This window comes from Bombyx mandarina, chromosome 07 (genome assembly GCF_030267445.1).
Source record: "Bombyx mandarina strain Sakado chromosome 07, ASM3026744v2".
In the NCBI taxonomy this organism is placed as follows: Eukaryota; Metazoa; Arthropoda; class Insecta; order Lepidoptera; family Bombycidae; genus Bombyx; species Bombyx mandarina.
The window spans coordinates 4,285,130-4,304,433 of record NC_143214.1 but is presented as its reverse complement, the minus strand read 5'-3'; the positions used below and the strand labels follow the sequence as shown (position 1 = coordinate 4,304,433).

General features: G+C 45.8%; 2 non-coding genes across 2 annotated transcripts; both read right to left on the bottom strand.

The window, feature by feature from the left end:
* Positions 1-544: 544 nt before the first annotated feature.
* On the bottom strand, positions 545-616 carry TRNAA-UGC (transfer RNA alanine (anticodon UGC)). The gene has a single exon. It is a non-coding gene; the product is annotated as a tRNA-Ala (tRNA).
* Positions 617-2,294: 1,678 nt separating this feature from the next.
* TRNAA-UGC (transfer RNA alanine (anticodon UGC)) lies at positions 2,295-2,366 on the bottom strand. Its single transcript has one exon. It is a non-coding gene; the product is annotated as a tRNA-Ala (tRNA).
* Positions 2,367-19,304: the final 16,938 nt, after the last annotated feature.

Here is a 19,304-nt window from a genome sequence, read left to right as displayed (position 1 = left end):
AGCTTTTATAAGTGAAATTTAGTATAAACATAATTACATATCATGCCGTGAAGCAGTAATGCGTTTCGGTTTGAAGGGCGGGGCAGCCGTTGTACTGTTAAAACTTATGTTTCGAAGTGGCAGTTAAGTTGTAGATGTCTATGAGCTCCGGTTAACACTTAACACCAGGTGGGCAGTGAGCTCGTCCAACCATCTAAGCAAAAAAAGTTAGTTTATATGAATAACTTAACTGTTTTAACTGCTCAGTTACCAATTACCAATTCCAGTTACATACTGATATAACTGTCACGTACTCCTGAGGATACCACAGGTTCGAAATAGCTGATCTAAGCTAATGAAAAAAAAAGTATTATAGTGAAATTTTCATTGAATACATATTTATTACCAAAATTTTACTGTAAATCAATTTTATTATTGTAACGAAATCCGAACGTAAAATGGTATCTTGTTGCTTAAAGCGATTTGTGCCAGACAGCCAGATACGGAGTTGAAAAAAACGCAAAATTGATGTCCCAAAGAACTGTCTGCTAAATACTTAAAAACTTGGAGATGCTGGGGATCGAACCCAGGGCCTTTCACATGCAAAGCGAACGCTCTACCACTGAGCTACATCCCCTCATACATGTCCTAATACAAAATTACTTTTAGATAAGCAACATTGTAGATGTATGTCTAGAACAAACGTCGTCATTACTTTAGATTTTTAATCCACATCAAGAGTAGGTTATTGTTTGGAATCTAAGTTTTAGGTTTTAGTCTTCAATGCGTTCGCGCACTGTTCTCTCCAGTTGATACTCTGTTACATAGGTGATCGCGTTTACTGTTGTTGGATGAATATACGAAATGATCTTGAGGCGGGGCCGATAGTGAGTTAAATGCCTTTCAAATTGGTATCAATACTTCTATAAAATTACGAAGCACTGCATAATAAAGACAACAAAAAAAGAGCGCAACGTCGGAGGGTAGGGCTGAGCTTGAAAGAGAGGATCTGGAGGTTCCAATCGGACCTGTACAGGGTGACGTCACAGACCAAATGGTATCTCCATCGGATCACACAGTTCAGTATGCACTACTAGAAGCTATTTTGTTTTTCAACTTGAAGGGTGGGACAGGTCTCAAGGTAGGAGACGGGTTTCAAGCACTTGATAACTGCCAGGAAAATCGAAATTAAATCGAAACCAGGAGAATTCTTCTCTTTGACGTCGTCGTGGCCTAAAGGATAAGACGTCCGAAGCATTCGTGTTGAGCGATGCACTAGTGTTCGAATCCTACAGGCGGGTACCAATTTTTCTAATGTAATACGTACTTAACAAATGTTCACGATTGACTTCCACAGTGAAAGAATAACATCGTGTAATAAAAATCAAATCCGCAAAATTATAATTTGCGTAATTACTGCTGGTAGGAGCTCTTGTGAGTCCGCGGGAGTAGGTACCACCACCCTGCCTATTTCTGCCGCGAAGCAGTAATGCGTTTCGGTTTGAAGGGTGGGGCAGCCGTTGTAACTATACTTGAGACCTTACAGCTTATATCTCAAGGTGGGTGGCGCATTTACATTATAAGTGTCTATGGGCTCCAGTAACCACTTAACACCAGGTGGGCTGTGAGCTCGTCCACCCATTTATGCAACAACAAAAAAAAGCTTTTATGACTAAATCTCAATTTTAGTTTATTTATTTGTTTTTTATGCTATTGATACATACTGACCGAGAATTGAATCCGGACCCCGTACCAATGTGGCGCTAAGTCAGGGCTACTAATCATTCGACTGAAAAGACCATCGAATAATGCTTCAGAAAAAATGATCACTATTGCTCAATGTATTCCATAACAATGAATAAAATATGTCTAAGTGTTCATTTTAATACGCTTTTATTAGCTTCAGACGTATGTGTGTTAGTATCTAACGGAATTTTTGAACATGATTTTGACCCCCTTCAAAACGTCGGATTAACTTGAAAGGCATACTTATTAAGGACCGATGACAATTCAATATTAAAAAAAAATTTGCAAAAATTGAAATTCAACTAAAAAATGAAAATAAATTTTAATAAATTTGAATTAAAAATAGTGTAAGAAAAAATGATTTTATTATAAGAAAGTGTGGGGTGCTTTATCAAAATAACCCTTCTACTCATATCTGTTCATAAAATATTTATAACTACTGATACCATACTGGATAAAAGTGTTTTTTTTTTTGTTTTTTTAATCTATTTTTTATTATACTAACAGATATTGCTTTCAAAGTTAAAGTGTCAAAGGTAGACAGTGTAGTTAAAAAAAAATTAGGACTTTGGAGATGCTGGGGATCGAACCCAGGGCCTTTCACATGCAAAGCGAACGCTCTACCACTGAGCTACATCCCCGCATATAACTTTAGGCAAAACTTACACTTTTCCACAACTTTTGTTTCGTCAAAACAAGTATCATACAAGCTGTGCAAACTCATTAGTGAATCAATTCATACAAGCAAAAGTACACGATAGGTTTTTAAAACGAACATTGCTTAATACGGATTTTTGCTGGAGATAGGCGGAAGATCAGGATCTCGTTGGTATTAATTAGTCATTAAGGCCCATGGACATCATATAAGGGAATGTCTCTAAGAAACTTTAACACTTAAATAGTTGTGCCACAATGCGTTCCACTAATGAATTCTGTCAATGTTGGTATTTTAAAGATACACTAGAGGTCCTTCGAAATTCGACTATAATTAATTGAAATTGTAAGTTTGTACACTATTATTATTGTATTTTATACTTCTATAATCACAAATTTCGCCAAAACTATACTATAAAAAAATATTAATAAAGACAATCAATATTAATTAATCTATTCTCAATTTGACAACAGACGTCAAGAACAAAAGTTTGACAATAAATAGTATGCATGCATGTGTGCGTCAAATACATGGTATGTGATGTTTTCTTTATTGATTTAATGTATCTTTTATGCATTATTTAAAAAATATATTAGAATTGTGCACTTCTTCTCTATATTCTCTATAAGTGTGGAAAATTTCATGCTCCTCCGTCCACACAATTTTCGTAAAAAGGGATACAAAGTTTTTGCTTTACGTATTAATATATAGATTTCGTTTTAGTTACTTGTGGCCCATAGTCATGTAACAATGCCACCGAGATTTCGACCTCATGTCTCAAAGTGACCGTATTCACGTTGTGATGTCTATGGACTCCGAAAATTACTTTATGGTCATTAGGTCGTGAGGTCGGATGTTCAATCAGAGTAATAAATTTATTTTTTAGTTCACTAACACTAATCGAATTTACTATTTTTGCTTGGAGAGTAACGAAGAACAGTTGATATTAAAAATGAGATTTTTTTTTTGGAAAAGGACATCTTTCGTTCGTAAAATAAAACACATTTAAGAAATGGTACCAAATATATAATATAATGCTCACCAAATAAGATGATGATATCCGTTACGTATTTACGCAAATCCAGTTAAGCATTAAATCATGGAAATGTCAAGGGTTCGACTTCATTGGGAAACTCATAGCATTCCTGGAGCACTATAAAAATATCTTCACGTTCATGATGAGGGCTTTAACCCTATTAGTCAGCGTTTGTGTCGTTAAAAGGGGATGTTAGGGGGTAATAAATAATAATTATTTGAGTTTCCTTTCATAGATGGACCTTTTTTGGATCGACGGTGAGCTTGGCCTGGTCTTAGAACTATTGGGGCTTTGTAGGCTGCAGATTCTGTTTCTGGATTGCTTCCTGTATACATAGTGTGAGTTTTTTGTCTTCTCGATCACGTGAAAGTTAATTAAAATTTGTATATTTTTATTTTTTTATTTTTTATTGCTTAGATGGGTGGACGAGCTTAGGGTAAAGCTGGAAAAGCGCCCCTAGCGGCTAACGTAAAAACACTGTCCGAGTCCATACAAATTTGGGTTAACTTTTACGCGCTCGAGAAGTTAACTCGCAGTAAGCACACTGGTTCGAGGGCATCACCATTGTGGGCTGTAACGCAATTGATACTACAATTTTTCGTCAGATTAAACCGATGAGTTGTGAGTTTCTCTGTCCATTTTAGGCAGTAAAAAATATTATGGTCATATACATGTTTTTTTTTATAGCTTAGATGGGTGGACGAGCTCACAGCCCAGCTGGTGCTAAGTGAGCACTGGAGCCCATAGACATCTACAACGTAAATGCACCACCCACTTTGAGATATAAGTTGTAAGGTCTCAGTATGGTTATAATGGCTGCCCCATCCTTCAAACCGAAACGCATTACTGCTTCACGGCTGAAATAGGCAGGGTAGTGGTACCTACCCGTGCGAACTCAGAAGAGTTCCTATCACCAGTAAGTCCTACCACCACATGTGAGTGGGTGGTTCATTTTTTGGTTAGGGATGTGTTTGTTTGTGTTCCGGGAATTGATAATAAAGCAGCTGAAACTGTCACCTACCGCATAAAGTATTTTAATTAGACCTCATTTGAAAAAAGAGCATAAACACCGTTTCAAGGAAGGACTTTGTGTCTTTAAGTTTCTAGGGTCATCGTTTTCGATTATATGCGCGTTTTAATTTGAAAGGGTAACATCGGGTGGAAAAACCGTGTCTGAATTAACGTACGATATTGTTAATAAAATAAAAGCGGTAATGGAAAACGTGCAATCACTTTCATTACGCAATAGACGCACAACCTAGCATTGAATTATTGTAATTAAAAAAAATAGTTTTTTTTTGTTATTTCGCGATCTAAGCAAGTTTATTTATAACGGAAAGGGAGAGATGCGATTAGCGTACGAACGAAACCCGACAATTTCCAATTTCTAATAGTAGTAAATTCCAGTCATTTTATTTACCAAATGATTAATTTTTTTCATTCAGGTTACAGAACTATCTTTGTTCCTCGAAATTTTATCAGAAGTAAACAAATTGTTTAAAAATACAAATACATCAGTAATAAGAATTTATTAGTAAAAATAACTGGTGGCTTGTAATGTCTCTTTAAACACTATTCTACGATTCATGATTGAAGCCTACATTTTGTTAACCGACTTTAAAAAGCAGGTTAAAGCTCTCATTTCGACTGAATTTTTTTGTGTCCTTACCACAGAATTTTTTTCTAAATCTGACTAGAAAGTTTTTTGTTGTCCTTAACAATGCACTTTTAATTTTTTTCCTTAGCTATTCGCTGGTAGCCTAAAGGGCTATTACAGCTACGACAGGACGGGTAGGTGAGTTCACGGTCTCAACCTGAGAAAATTTGCATCTATGACGTAAATGCGCCACCCACCTTGAGATATAAGTTCTAAGGTCTCAGTATAATTACAACGGCTGCCCCACCCTTTAAACCGAAACGCATTACTGCTTCACGGCTGAAATAGGCAGAATGGCGGTACCTACCCGTGCGGACTCACAAGAGTTCCTACCACCAGTAACCATTGACAGTCTGAGCTATTGATGATATTTTCATTTTATTTTTCAGAAGCTGCTTTTCTTTTCTGTTAAATTTCTTTATTATTTCTTGGATTATATCGCGAATCTAATTGCGAAGGTGTATTATGCTAATTAAGTCGCACTCCCGCGTAGCCTGCCGAACTTAGATCGATTTACACAGCCAGCCGCGTTTGGGGTGACTCCGGACGGGGTGGTCACGTACAAACACGTGACTAGCATTCTCCTCCACCGACACACGCGGTATATCCTTCGTGTAGGAAACTTTGTGTTTTGGGTGCGCCGGAGACAACGAAAACATTGGAAATTTCATGGTAATGTTAAGTTTTTCAAAGATGTTACTGGTGGTAGGGAATCTTGGGAGACCGCACGGGTAGGTACCGCCGCCATGCCTATTTCTGCGGTAAAGCAGTAAGGCGTTTCGGCTTAGAGTGGGGCATTAGTTGCACTGTAAAAACTAAGACTTAAAAGATACTTTGTTGGTATATATGGGCTATGGTGACCACTCAACACGCTTGGTGTTAAGTGTCCATGGTGGCCATGAGCTCGTCCACTAATCCAAGGAATAAAAAGTATGATTCGGTTTACGGAGAGTACGGGGTGGTAGGCAGTGGATTTGTTGTGCGCCTGGCATTGCTTACATCCATGAAAGACGGAAACCACTCACTATCATGTATGTGCCTGTATGTACGTCTTCCAAAAGGGGTAATTAAAATATAATACCTGCATATTAAACTATTCTTTACCCTGTATGATATTTACTTGAAACTATTTGGACCAGCTCTGTACAGTTATCAAATCGTTCTGTCTTTGTGTTCGTACTTTCTTTTTAAAATAAAACTATTCATTGTACATAATTTTTTTTACTAATTAATCTTAGAGTTCCAATTTGTTAGCTAAACGAATGTATTAAGTAAAACCTCACGAAAATAAATATCTAACTCCGCTTACACCAGAAGTTCTAAACAACAACACGAAGTAATGTTTCTAATAAAACACGTACACGACTCCCAAAAAAGGCCTATTATTTCCACAAATTCAATATTAAACGTATAGGTAGGTACGTATACGTAGGATTGTGTTGTAGTCGTCCGTAGCTCACGTACAGTCTACGTGATCGGCATCGGGTTGGCTTTATGACGCCGAGCTCCCGGCAAACTCGTGAAAAACTCAACAAATTATAAGTTTCTACTCGTTTTAATTCGACTTCTTTTTCGTTTACAGGCACAAAACGAGAAAAGCGCATTTAAAAACGTTAATGTAATCTAAAACCAGTTTTGGCACAAAAGTTACCTGTGGTTATTACGGGCAGAAGATAGGCAGAGGCTTGGCTTGCCCCTGGCATTACTGACTTCCATTACCACTTACCACCAGCTTGGCCGTATGCTCGACTGCTGCTGAGCAAGGGTAAAAAAAATAATGGAAAATAGCTGTGCCATCAGCACATAATTTATACTTGAAAACAGCTCAATAGAATTTTCTAAAGTTAATTAATTAATAATACGAAGAAAGACGAGCATGTTGTTTGAACGTTACTGGAAAAAAATTATGAAACGAATTAAATTATAAATAATGTGAATTTGGCACCGATGAAAACGTTCATACTTTAAACATACATACTTTTTTATTTTACTGAATAAACAAGACCGAAGAAGCCATGAATGGAGTGTGTGAATGACGATATGAGATATAGAGGAGGGAGTGTTGAGATGACGGCTGATAGAAGAGAATGGAATAGAAAAATTAGCTGTGCCGACCCCACCTGGTGGGATAAGGTGGAGACAAAGACGAATAGAGATGAAAATAAACAGAAAAGACTTAGGGTCATTGGAAGTCGTTTGGTGCTCTAATGTCCTAAAAATATCCTTGGGCCCATGGTCTGTTTCCAACATCTACAGGCCGTCAAGCAAGTCCCACATAATCCGTGTGCCCCCTAGGCGTGGACACTTCGTAGGAGATTCGGCCCCCTGCCCGAAAAATAAGGTCATTGACAATACAAAGCTCGAGATTAAGCCGTAATGAAAGTTTCAATTTTGTTTACGACTTATGAAAACCGAAGAAAATACAATATCAATAAAAGCAACGGATCCTGTAAGTACAATTTTAGCATGAAAGTTTCATAGCCGATAAACATGTTAATTGACGAATAAGGGTCTTAAAAGTCGAATTTTGGTAAACATGTTCGTTCCTAAATACTTTTTACTACAAAATTTACTTTAATTGTACGGCTTATAACATAATTTAAAATCAAATGACGCGCGGGGTCAGCGGCCTTGAGGGAGCGCGGGAAGCGGCTGTCACCTGACTTCGCTTTACAATGAGGCTTCGGAAATTACCTTACCAAATTGTATAGTAAGGTCATTTCATATGTTGTATTTAGTACGTATAACTTATTTTTATTTTTTATTTTTTATTACTTAGGAAAATCAACACGAACTTAAATAAGCGGTATTATACTCATCATTCTACATTGTATGACGTCTCACAAAGAGTTTAAAGCACTTCATAGACATTAAACTAAATTGAGAAGGCACTGTTACGTCACGGAAGCCGAGTTTCGGTGACAGTAAAACTTTTAACAGCAGATTCCTACCCTGACATAGAGGGGTAATGTAGGTGTTACTATGCAGGGCGCGTGGCCAGGTAAACGGGGGCGCAGGGTGGTTATTCCATTACCACCCCACAGCTTTGAGTTCAAGACGAGGTTATGTTTCGAAGACGTCTTTTTGGTGTCTATTGACAGAAAGCAGATATGATTTTATTGGTTATAATTTGAATTCCCTGAATCTTACCGTGAAGGCGAAGATAGGTTTGTATTTTTCAAAATTTAATTTGTTGGTAACGAAACTGGGTTACCAACGTGAAGTTAAAAAAAATGCTATGATAAAATTCTTCCTATTCGTACACTCTTGACAGAGTGGTCGTGGTCATGCATCAGTCGGATCCTGCGATACCGATGCTCTCGCGATGCGACGCCGTGTGGCACGATGATAAAATTAAACGTTGCTTAATACATTGGGTAAATTATTAAGGATGATTTTAAAGTTATTATAGAAATGATTTCGTTTACAATCATTTAGAAAAACAAGATCAATAAACTATTTAATAAACTGTCCCAGTATTTTTTTACTTTGAGCTAGTCTATAAAATAGTTGAATTGATTCTGGTCGAATTTTAAATAGGTAGATAGTTTATCAAATTATACTTCAGTCTCTTTTTGCTCCGGAAGTAATAAGATTCGAGATAGAAAACCGGAAAAGGAAATGTACAAGTCACCTACCTATGTATATTTATTCAGTTTTAAGGTAAAGTTCGTTTATAAGGCACTTTGAGGATTTTTCAAGGATTATGGTACTGTAAGCTAGTTTTTATGCCGCAAATTTGAATGATCCCTATTGTAATACTATGTAGCAAACGTTTGTGTTACAGATTAAATGCGACTTCGCAGCGAGGCACATCGAGTATAAAATTACAACATAAAAACATAACATTTTGGATATCCAAGTAACAAGCTAAGACAAAAAACAGCGTAGCTAACCGCGGACAACAAATTGTTTTTGTCCGAACCAGGGGTGGACAGTGGGTTATTTTTGCGGGGATTATTATTAAAAAAGCTACGATGTAAGTGCCATACAATTGAAGAGGAGTGACGCAAGTGACGATAGTTCTACGGGCCATTAAAATAGCGTTTTCAGATTTTTTACTTTCAGAAGATGGGAGACAGAGCTTACGGCTGCTATCTGGTGTTTATTGAATACTAGCGACCCGCCCTCGCTTCGCTTCGGAAACATTAAAACACACATGAAAAAAGTAGCCTATGTTCATCAGGGACAATGTCGGCTTCTAATGGAAAATCAGTCCAGTAGTTTCGGAGCCTATTCGAAACAAACAAACAAACAAATCTTTCCTCTTTATAATTAGTATTATAGTATAGATCAATTTAGATGGCGGATCGACATAGATTCGCTGTTGCCCTGAACATGTCATTTCGGATCCTTCCGACCTACCATTCGTGCTTTGAGACACACTAAGCACCGGTTAGCGTTCTCGTCGAACCTGTCAACGAAGGGTTCTTCGTGTAACCCATCACAGCTGCTTGAGTTTCTCGTTGAATCTTCTCAGTGTGGAAGATTCAGCGAAGCACTGCCTTTGGTCCCTACCTAGTGTTAGCAAATTCGTCAAGATGAGTCCCATTAGCTCGCTTACACGTTAGATGAACCTATAACCCTTCGACGTTACTAAGATAGGTAGAAACACAAAAAGGTGTTCTTCAAACAAAGCTTGATCCTTTTCGATACGTAACATCCGTTGTTAACGGTGAACACATATTACTAGAGGGGCTGTGTGTCTTTATTTAGACCGTGAGCAATAAATGAACTTTGAAGTAAAAAATATAGTACATTTATTTAATATACTTTGTACACACAGCTGTTAGAAGAAACACGACAATAAGGATACAGAGTACAAGGGCACTACTTATTTCATGTTGAAATCTCTTCCAGTAGGCTTGCAGGAGGAAAGAAGAATTAGGAACACAAACCTAGCGCATACAGTAAACATTACATTATATAATTATATATAGTATAATTCAATTTTTCAATATTTTCCGATCGCTTTTTTCGTTGGCCGATCTAATGGCCACTGAGAGTGCAGGGCTGTAATGGTAGAAAGACATTTGCGGAGCTACTTACTCCTGCCCGTCCATTTCGGCATTGTACGTCGTAAATCATTACTAATCCCGGCCGGAGAGTTTTCAACGTTTCTTTATTTTGATCAGTTGATACATCTTTACTAATGTCGGCTGTTGTGACGTTAGTGTGATGTTATAGAGTTTTTGAGAAGTTACCTACTGGCCTTTATCATTCCGCGAACCCAAGAAGCGTTCGGTTTGAAAGGTGAAACAATCGTTATAATAAATACAATTTACTTAAATTTAATATAACTAGAGGTCCTGCAGTAGTCGAAATTCGACTATAATTAATTGGAATTGTAAGTTTGTACACTATTATGATTGTATTTTATACTTCTATAATCACAAAACTACATTATAAAAAATATTAACAAGACAAACAATATTTTTTTTTTTTTTTTTTTGGTCAGGAGGAAATCGCCGGATTTCCGCCCTTTTCTGGGGATACTGGGCGGGGTATGTCAGAGTCGAACTGACTAAAACCTCCTGTCGCTCAACAACCAACGTCCAAACCTCGCATGAGACAGAACTCATGACAAGGCAAAGGGGGGAAGGTGAAGCGTTTAGTGCGGAGCACATCTCTCCCATCACCCTCCCCCTCGGGACGTCGGACTGGCGGTCGTCGGCGCCACGACCACCAGCCCTCTCGGTCGGCAGACTGTCCGAAGCCCGCCTAGATGGCGCCGGTTAGAGTGGGTTACCCTACGGAATACCCCGCTGGGCCAGAACCAGCGTGGGTCGAGGATAGCCGGCCTTCCATCACCCGGATGCTCTTGCGTAAAACGCGTGCAGAGCAGCTTGCACGTCGTCTTCTTAGGCCCCCTCGCCGGTCCCCAGACCGACATGTGAGGGGACCCGAAACACTTAGAGGGCCAGGGCTTGGGCGAGATCCGCCTCCCTGGCCCCCGCTCGACGGCGGCGGGATTGTGCGTCTCTCACGCGCCCCGCCGCCTCCTTCTGCGAGATGGTGCACTCGCAGAAGTCGAGCATCGCCTTCCACGACTCGTCGTCGCCGAGCATCGATGCCACAACACTCGGCAACGACAAGTCGGTTCCTATTTTTGCGACGAGGACACGCCGCCACCCCTCCCATGCGGGGCAGGCGACGAGCGTATGCTCTGCCGTGTCCAAGTCGCAACCACAATGGTGGCACTCTGCCGTCGGCTCGGCTGTGATCCGGTGCAGGAACTCACCGAAACAACCATGCCCAGTGAGCACCTGCGTGAGCCGGAAAGTGAGGCGTCCTCTGTCACGATTCACCCAATCCACAAGGACCGGGCGAATCGCCTCGACGGTCCTACGACCAGCCGAAGGATCAGCCAGTCGTCTGGACCATGACTCCAGCACGGACCGCCGAGATTGGCCCCTCCGCGCTCTGACCACACTGGGGCTGGGACGCGCCACGCCCCGGGCACGAAGGTCAGCCCGCCACTTATAGTCAGCGGCGAGCGCCTCTGCTTCCAGAACCCAGGGCGGCGTCCCAGCCAGTACACACGCCGCCTCAAAGGAGATGGTGCGATAACCGCGATGGTGCGTTGCGGCCGTTGCAGCAGCTTCGCCACCCCCACGGCCAGGGACTGGCCCCACACGGGCGCCCCGTATAGGGCCATTGATCGCACCACCCCCGTATAAAGACGGCGCGTCACCTGGTCAGGCCCCCCGACGTTGGGCAGAAGCCGGCTTAACGCGCCGGCCACCCCCAACAAACGAGGGACCAGGTTCTGAAAGTGAGCACGGAAGGTCCAACGACTGTCCAGAATGAGGCCGAGGTACTTCAACTGCACCCCGACCCCGATACGGACGCCTCCAACCACGATATGGGCATCGACAGGTGGCACTCTCCGGGGCCTGTGGAACCACATGGCCTCGGATTTACTGAGTGCCACGTCGAGGCCCAATCTCCTAATTTTGCCGACGACATGCGCCACCCCAGCCGTAGGAAGACGGGCAGACTCAGCAAAACTCCCCCCCCGGGCCACGACCAACGTGTCGTCTGCGTAACAGATTACGCTCAGGCCCGGGAGGAGGGCACCTCTCAGCACCCAGTCATACCCGATATTCCACAAAAGGGGGCCGAGCACCGACCCCTGTGGAACACCGCGCACGACCGGGAACCGGTGCAGGATCCCACCGTGTCCGGTACACGTGACCGATCTGTCCTCTAAGTAGGAACCCACCAGCCGGCGAAGGTAGGGGGGCACTCTATGTCGTTCCAGCGCCCCCCCTATCACGGACCAGGGCAGGGTGTTAAACGCATTGGCGATATCGAGCGACACCGCCAAAGCCACCCCACCCCTGGAGACGGCCTCCTCCGAGAGGGCCCGCACGCGAAGGATCGCGTCTACCGTTGAGCGGCCCTCTCGGAAGCCATACTGCTCCGCCGACAGATCGGGTCCCACCCCGACTAGATGCTGGATGATGCGGGCTGCCAGAATGCGTTCCAGCAGCTTGCCCACCTCATCCAGCAACACGATGGGACGGTACCCGGCGGCAGTATCCGCCGGGCGCCCCTCCTTTCTCAACAGCACGAGTCTGCCCGTCCTCCACGATGAAGGAAACCGTCCCGACTCGAGGCAGGAGTTGTAAAGTCTCAAGAGTCGGTCCCCTAGGGCACCAAGAGCCAAGGCCCAAACCCGGCCATGGACGCCATCCGGGCCGGGTGCAGTGTCCTTCGCGCACATTTTGCGAACGGCCACACGGAGCTCCGCCCCCGTTATATGGGGCACCTCAGCAGGGGCTTCGCCGTCGTAGTCCGGCGGCGCGTCCATAGCGGGAGCGACAAATCCCTCCCGCTCCTGCGGGAACAGCGCCGAGACGATGTCCCGCAGCTGCTGAGGCTGGAGACGCTCCGTGATCGGGGGGGCCCATGGGCGCATTTTATTGCGCACCATATGATAGGGCCGCCCCCACGGATCCTCATCCAGCGTCTCCAAGAGACCCTCCATGTGTTGGTTCTTGGCTCTTCTGATGGCCAGCTGCAATGCCCTCTGCGCGACGCGAAATGCACCGTGCAGCCGGGCCTCTGCTGCCGCGAACGCAACCGGATCGTTGCGCCGCGGCAGGCGGCGGCGGCGATGTCTGGCGCACTCGCGCCTCGCCCGAACGCACTCCACGCGGAGTTGCGCAATTTCGGGCGACCACCAGTACGCCTGGCGATTAGGAAGTCGAGGGCCGATCCGGGGCATCGACGCATCACAAATGCGACGCATCGTGTCCCGGAACCACCCCGCCTCGCCCTCGACCTCGACCGGGTGTGGACGCATGGGCGCCCACGCCGCCACTATAGAGGCTTCCATCAGGAGCTCCTTATTCAGGCGCTTCAGTGCCCACTTGGGGAATGACCGAGACGCACTACGGGGGTGGTCCCCGTGGACGTCCGCGACTGTGGAGCGGGCGGAGAGATCAAACCGAATATATCGGTGATCTGACAGCGTCTCCGCCCCCTCCAAAACCTTCCAGTCGCAGATACGGCGTGCGATGGCTGGGCTCGCGAACGTAACGTCCACAATAGACTCGCCCTGCCACCGCACGCACGTCGCAACCGAACCTCTATTCAACAAACAGAGGCCGGCCGCGTTCGCCCACCTCTCCAGTAGCCTACCACGAGCGTCCGAGCGGGGGGAGTCCCATGCGACAGACTTCGCGTTGAGATCCCCCGCGAGAATCACTGGACGGGGAGCGAGGCGGCGAGCAATCGCCCCGATCCCGCCCAGGAAATGCCCGAACTCGACAGTAGGCCTGTTCGGAGAGAAGTACGCCCCGATCACGACGGTCCCTTCCAACTGCACCGCGACGAACCCTTGGCCCCTGGTCACCATCGCCAGGGGGGGGATCGCCGCGTCTCTTCTTATGGCTATGGCCGCCAGGCCGCCATCGTCCCCGAACCAGCAATCATTTGCCGGGGGAACGAAATATGGCTCGGCGACCACAGCCACATCTATAGACCACTCCGCCATACTCTGAGACAGCATGTCCTGAGCTCTGGCGGAGTGGTTCAGGTTTCCTTGGAGGAAGCGATAGGTGCGGTCCATTACTGTTGGACCACATCCATCGCTCCCTCCCCTTCACCGCTGCCCCCACCCTCCGGCACCGGCGCCGCAGCGGGGATTACAGCGTTGGCCAGTGCTCCTCTGGCCAACTTTCTCTTCTGCCGGCGCTTTGACTTCCGGTGCCGGTTGCGTTCGGTGTTATCACCGGACGGGAGGCACGCCTTTCCTCCCGCTCGGTGGTTAGCCCCGCGCCCGGCCGCAGCGCACAAAGCGCAGTGCGGGGCGGCCGCGCAGGACGCCGCTTTATGGCCCGGCTGGCCGCAGCGGAAACACAGACCGCTGCGGTCAACCGAGCTAGTGCACCTGGCGAGACCGTGTCCGGTGCTAAAGCACCGGAGGCATCTCCAGGCGCGTGGTTCAAGCAGGCGAACGTGGGCCGCCATCCAGCCCACGCGCAGCCTGCCTGGATTCCCCGACGGTCCCCCGGGCGGAGGAGCAGCCAGGGAGGCAGCCGTCTCCAACGGGCAACGCACCCACACTGAGCTGGCCCCGGTATAACCACGGCGCAGCTCACCCACGGTCACATTCTCCGGTGCACAGTTGCCCTGGGTAGCGACGGCTGCTCTCACCTCATCCCTGGTGGTGCAGTCGTCCAGGCCGGTCACTCTTAATTCCGCCATTTTTACCGGCCTGTGCACCCGTACCTCCTCTTCAGGCAAGACCAGACGGAGCTTCGCCGCCAGACGCTCCGCGATGCCGGGACTATCGGCACCGGGACATTCTAACAGCTTGGCCCCATTGGCCGTCTGCCTGCTGCGGAGGCCTTCCTCCGCCCCAATCTCGTCCAGGTTGATTGCTTCACGCGCCCGGGCCATCACATCATTATACGTCATGCCCTTGGCCTCAGCGGCAGGCAGTAAAGTTATAACCACGGCCGCTGATCGCGGCGCCCGCGACGACTTCTTCCCTTTTTTAGTTTTATTCTTTTTCTTGACGGCTACAGGTGCTCGACCCTGTTGGGGTGCAGCCTGAGCCGCCATGGCCACTAGCGCTCTACCCATTTGGGGAGCTCCCAGTGAGGCCTTTTTGGCACCCCGCCGGGCCACCACGTTCCACCCCTCGTCCATGTTTGACGGGGGCGGAGGCAGCGGACGGGACTGGGGTGCTTGTGATGGAGGCTTCGCGTTAGCACCGCCCCCTTGTTTGGTTCGATCTCGTCCCGGGCCCGACCTGGTGGCCGGAGCCCGTACGGGAGCGGAACGGGTGGCCAAAGCACCCGACACCGCCGGTTGTCTAACGTCGGCCGAAGCAGTCACTCTCGCCTCGAGAGCCGCTAGCCTGCCGCCCAGCTTTTCTACTACAGCCTGGACGGTGCGGTTGATGACCTCGTCCAGGCTGAAGGTCTTCGGTTCTGGCGGAGCCAGCATCCGTGGCCCCGCGAGTGCTTGCTGCCGCTCGGCGGCGGTCGTCTCTCTAGAGCGCGGCGACGGGAGACGCGGACGCTCCTGTGCCGCACGCGGTGGTGGCAGCACAGGCCACTGATCACCAGTCAGCGCCGGGAGACGGGAGCTCCGAGGGGCTCCAGCGACCCAGGACGTCGCTGCTCCATCATCGGGCCGTTGCCGAGCTTGGAGCTGTGCTCGAAGTCTCGAATTCTCCGCCATCAGCTGTACCACCTGGTCATTGGCAGAAGCAACTGATGGCAGAACTTTCGAGACCTGCGAGACCACTTCTCGCAGTTTACGGCCAGCGGCTTTGGTCTTGGTGCCATTGGCCGCGTATGATTTCACGGTCTTCATGGCCCTGTCTATGACCATGGCAGGATCCTGAAGGCCGCTCTCTTCCTCCTCTGTCGTCTGCCCATCCAACGAGGCGACAGACATTGACACTGATGATGGCGCCGGTGACGGCGCGCCCCTTTTCCGGGCGGGTCTCCCTCTAGGGGGCGGCATCTCCTCCGCAGCAGAGGCTGCATCGGAGATTACCAACACCTTTTCCGGCGGGGCATCTGCGCCAGAGGATGACGCTGGCTCCCCTACCCCCTCACGAGAGGAAGCTCGCCAAGACTTCCTCTTCCGCCTAATCTTCTTGGCGGTTGTCCCTTTCGGACCAGCCGCCTCGCCTTCGCTGACGAGCGCAGAGCGCGTCGAGCCAGCGCTGTCACACCTCGGTTCGACGGGTTTTCCGCTGCCCGTCGCACAGCCCCCTTCACCGTGGCATGCTTTGCCCCCCCCAGAATACGCGGGGCAGCATGCTTCCACCGAGGTGGAAGCACGGAGGGATTCTCCACCTAGGGTGGTACCCTCCTGGGGTAATTTTGTTTTAAAGTGTGCCGTCATTTTTTGGTCCTTTGTTATTTAACCAGGGGTCGGTCCCCTGGGACGGCCCTTACGACTGGACTCCCTCCAGCCACTCATCTCATCACCGGGCACGTCACAGGCTTAAGATTAGGGCATTTTTTATAGAGGTACACATCCTCGCGGCCCCTGCTAGGCAGCGGCCCCCGTCCCCTACTCGGTAGGGATTACGGTATGCTTCTACGAAGCCACGCCGGTAAACCGGTACCCCCCTCTGGAGGGCCTTCCCCTGTAGCCGCCAAGAGGCAGCCGGGGACATGGCAACCAGCGACCGGAAGGGAGTGCCCTCCGGTTCACTTCTCATCCACGTGGGGTCTACCATTACTGACAGACCCACACGTCTGACCACGACGTGGCCACGCCGGCGTACCGGTACCCTCCTCTGGAGGGCCTTCCCCTTTAGCAGCCAAAGAGCTGCCGGGGACATGGCCTAGCGTCCAAGAGGTCTCCAGAAGGGAGCCCTCTCCCGCTTCACGCACCCTTTGTCCAGCAAAGGTGGGAAAAGGGAACACCGTGTGCAGTCTTCTTAGTTCGCGGCACCCCTGTGCAGACAACGCTGCTCCACGGTATCGGGGTGCACACTTAAGCCCCACCGCCGCGACAAGGCGAGACCACGTTGTGTGGGGTAAACAATATTTAATCTATTCTCAATTTGACAATAGACGTCAAGACAAAAAGTTTGACAATAAATAGTATGCATGCGCGTGTGCGTCAAATACATGGTATGTAGTGTGTGTAATGTTTTCTTTATTGATTTAATGTATCTTTTATGCATTGTTTTTAAAAATAATAGCATTGTGCACTTCTTCTCTATATTCTCTATAAGTGTGGAAAATTTCGTACTCCTCCGTCCGCGCAATTTTTGTAAAAAGGGATACAAAGTTTTTGCTTCACGTATTAATATATAGATATGTATATAATATGAATGTATATATTATATAGTTCAATTAAAATCGGATTCACTTAAAATCGAATTGTAATAAAAATTGTAGTGTTTTTATTTTAGTCTAATCTTAGACTTGTATAGCTCTACTAATGTTTGTTCGTGAATTATCTTCTTATCTATAGATGTGAGTTGGTTTTTACGTTGTTATTATGCATACTACATTGAAGGTTGGAATACATATACGAGAAAAAGTGTTTGATTAAAATTTGTCGTTCAAGGTCAGTTAGTACGTAAACAAAGGGACCACCAAACAAATAAATATATTGTTCTCAACAGCTTTCTTCCGGACTAGTATGAATAAACTAAACAGCGACTTAGAACTTTATAAACAAAAATCTGCCTAATTCCCTTAAACCAGAAATTTATGTTTGTACATAAATAGGCAAAGACAAAATATTTTTTGTAAGGTGCCATTTTCTCTTTCTTCTTTTGCTTAGTAGCTATTCACGACCTATCATAAAAAAATACGTAAAAGCATAGCTTTTATTAAAAAAAAGTCAATAACACCTCCTTTTGTCTTAACTCTTATTGACATAAATCTAATACATAAAATAAATCTGAATCTTGATACATTTGTGAATAGGTACGCTAGATACTACACGGCGAACACTAGTAGATAAATAATTATGTATTGGAAACGTCTGTAACGATTTGAATCAAGTTGTGTACTTAGTTTATTGCTTGGGTGGGGGATGAGCTCACGACCCACCTAGTGTTAAGTGGTTACCGGAGTCCATAGACATCTACTAGCCCACTGAGTTTCTCGCCGGATCTTCTCAGTAGGTCGCGTTTCCGATCCGGTGGTAGATTCTGCGAAGCACGGCTCTTGCTAGGGTTCGTGTTAGCAACGTCATCAGGTTTGAGCCCCGTCAGCTCACCTACAAAAGTTAGGGTTACGCTGATATAGCCTCTCAAGGCTATCAGCTTAGGTAGGAAAAAAAAAAAAGACATCTACAACGTAAATGCCATCATCCACCTTGATATAAGAGTTCTAAGGTCTCAGTATAGTACAACGGCTGCCCCGCCCTTCCAACCGAAACGCATTACTGCTTCTCGGCACAAATAGGCAGGGCGGTGGTAGCTCTGTTAGAAATTTGCCTTAAAACCTAAAAACAACGTGAATTTACGCAAAAAACATTTCTTATAAAAATGATTTTAGATTAATAATTATATACGTCAAATCATAAATGCCTGTGGTACTTGAGTTATCTACCTTCTAGCTACTATAAAACTGTATTTTTTATAGGTGTAATAATATAAATAAATATACAAAGTTCAAATATTGCAAATCGATAGAGTAACTCAGCAAGCTCGGGTATTAAGAACAAAAGCCCAGAATTGGCATCTTTGTCAACTTCGCTTAATAACGCTTCTGGCTCCCTTTTTCATCATCACTTACTTTTTACATCAACAATTCTAATAATGCCGCACAAAGCAATGTAACACTTGTGTTTGGTAGCACAGAGGTCTATTTCGTTTGAAAAATATTGATTGCCATCGCGAAAATCTATCAAGCTGAAATTATTCTTATGAGTATCGAATTAAAGTAGAAAATTGATTTGTATGATTCAGATCAAAGAGCTGAATGATCAGTAGAGTGACCAGTTCTTGTATGTAGTTTTCTACTCACTTATTTTGTCCATACTAAGACAATATATTCGATGAATCCGCGGATCTTTTGTAAAAACGCACGAGTTACCTATAGGGTTGTCATGTTCTCAATTTCAATTAACAACATTAAATATTGATTTTTATTTTCACTGTCTCATAAAAAGCAAATAATCAATACAGCCAGTCAAAGAAAAGGAGCTATTTTATAGAATAACATGAGGCCATTACGAATTTTCAGACGCAGAGTCAATTTTCTACAAGTCGTGGTACGGGAGAGAGT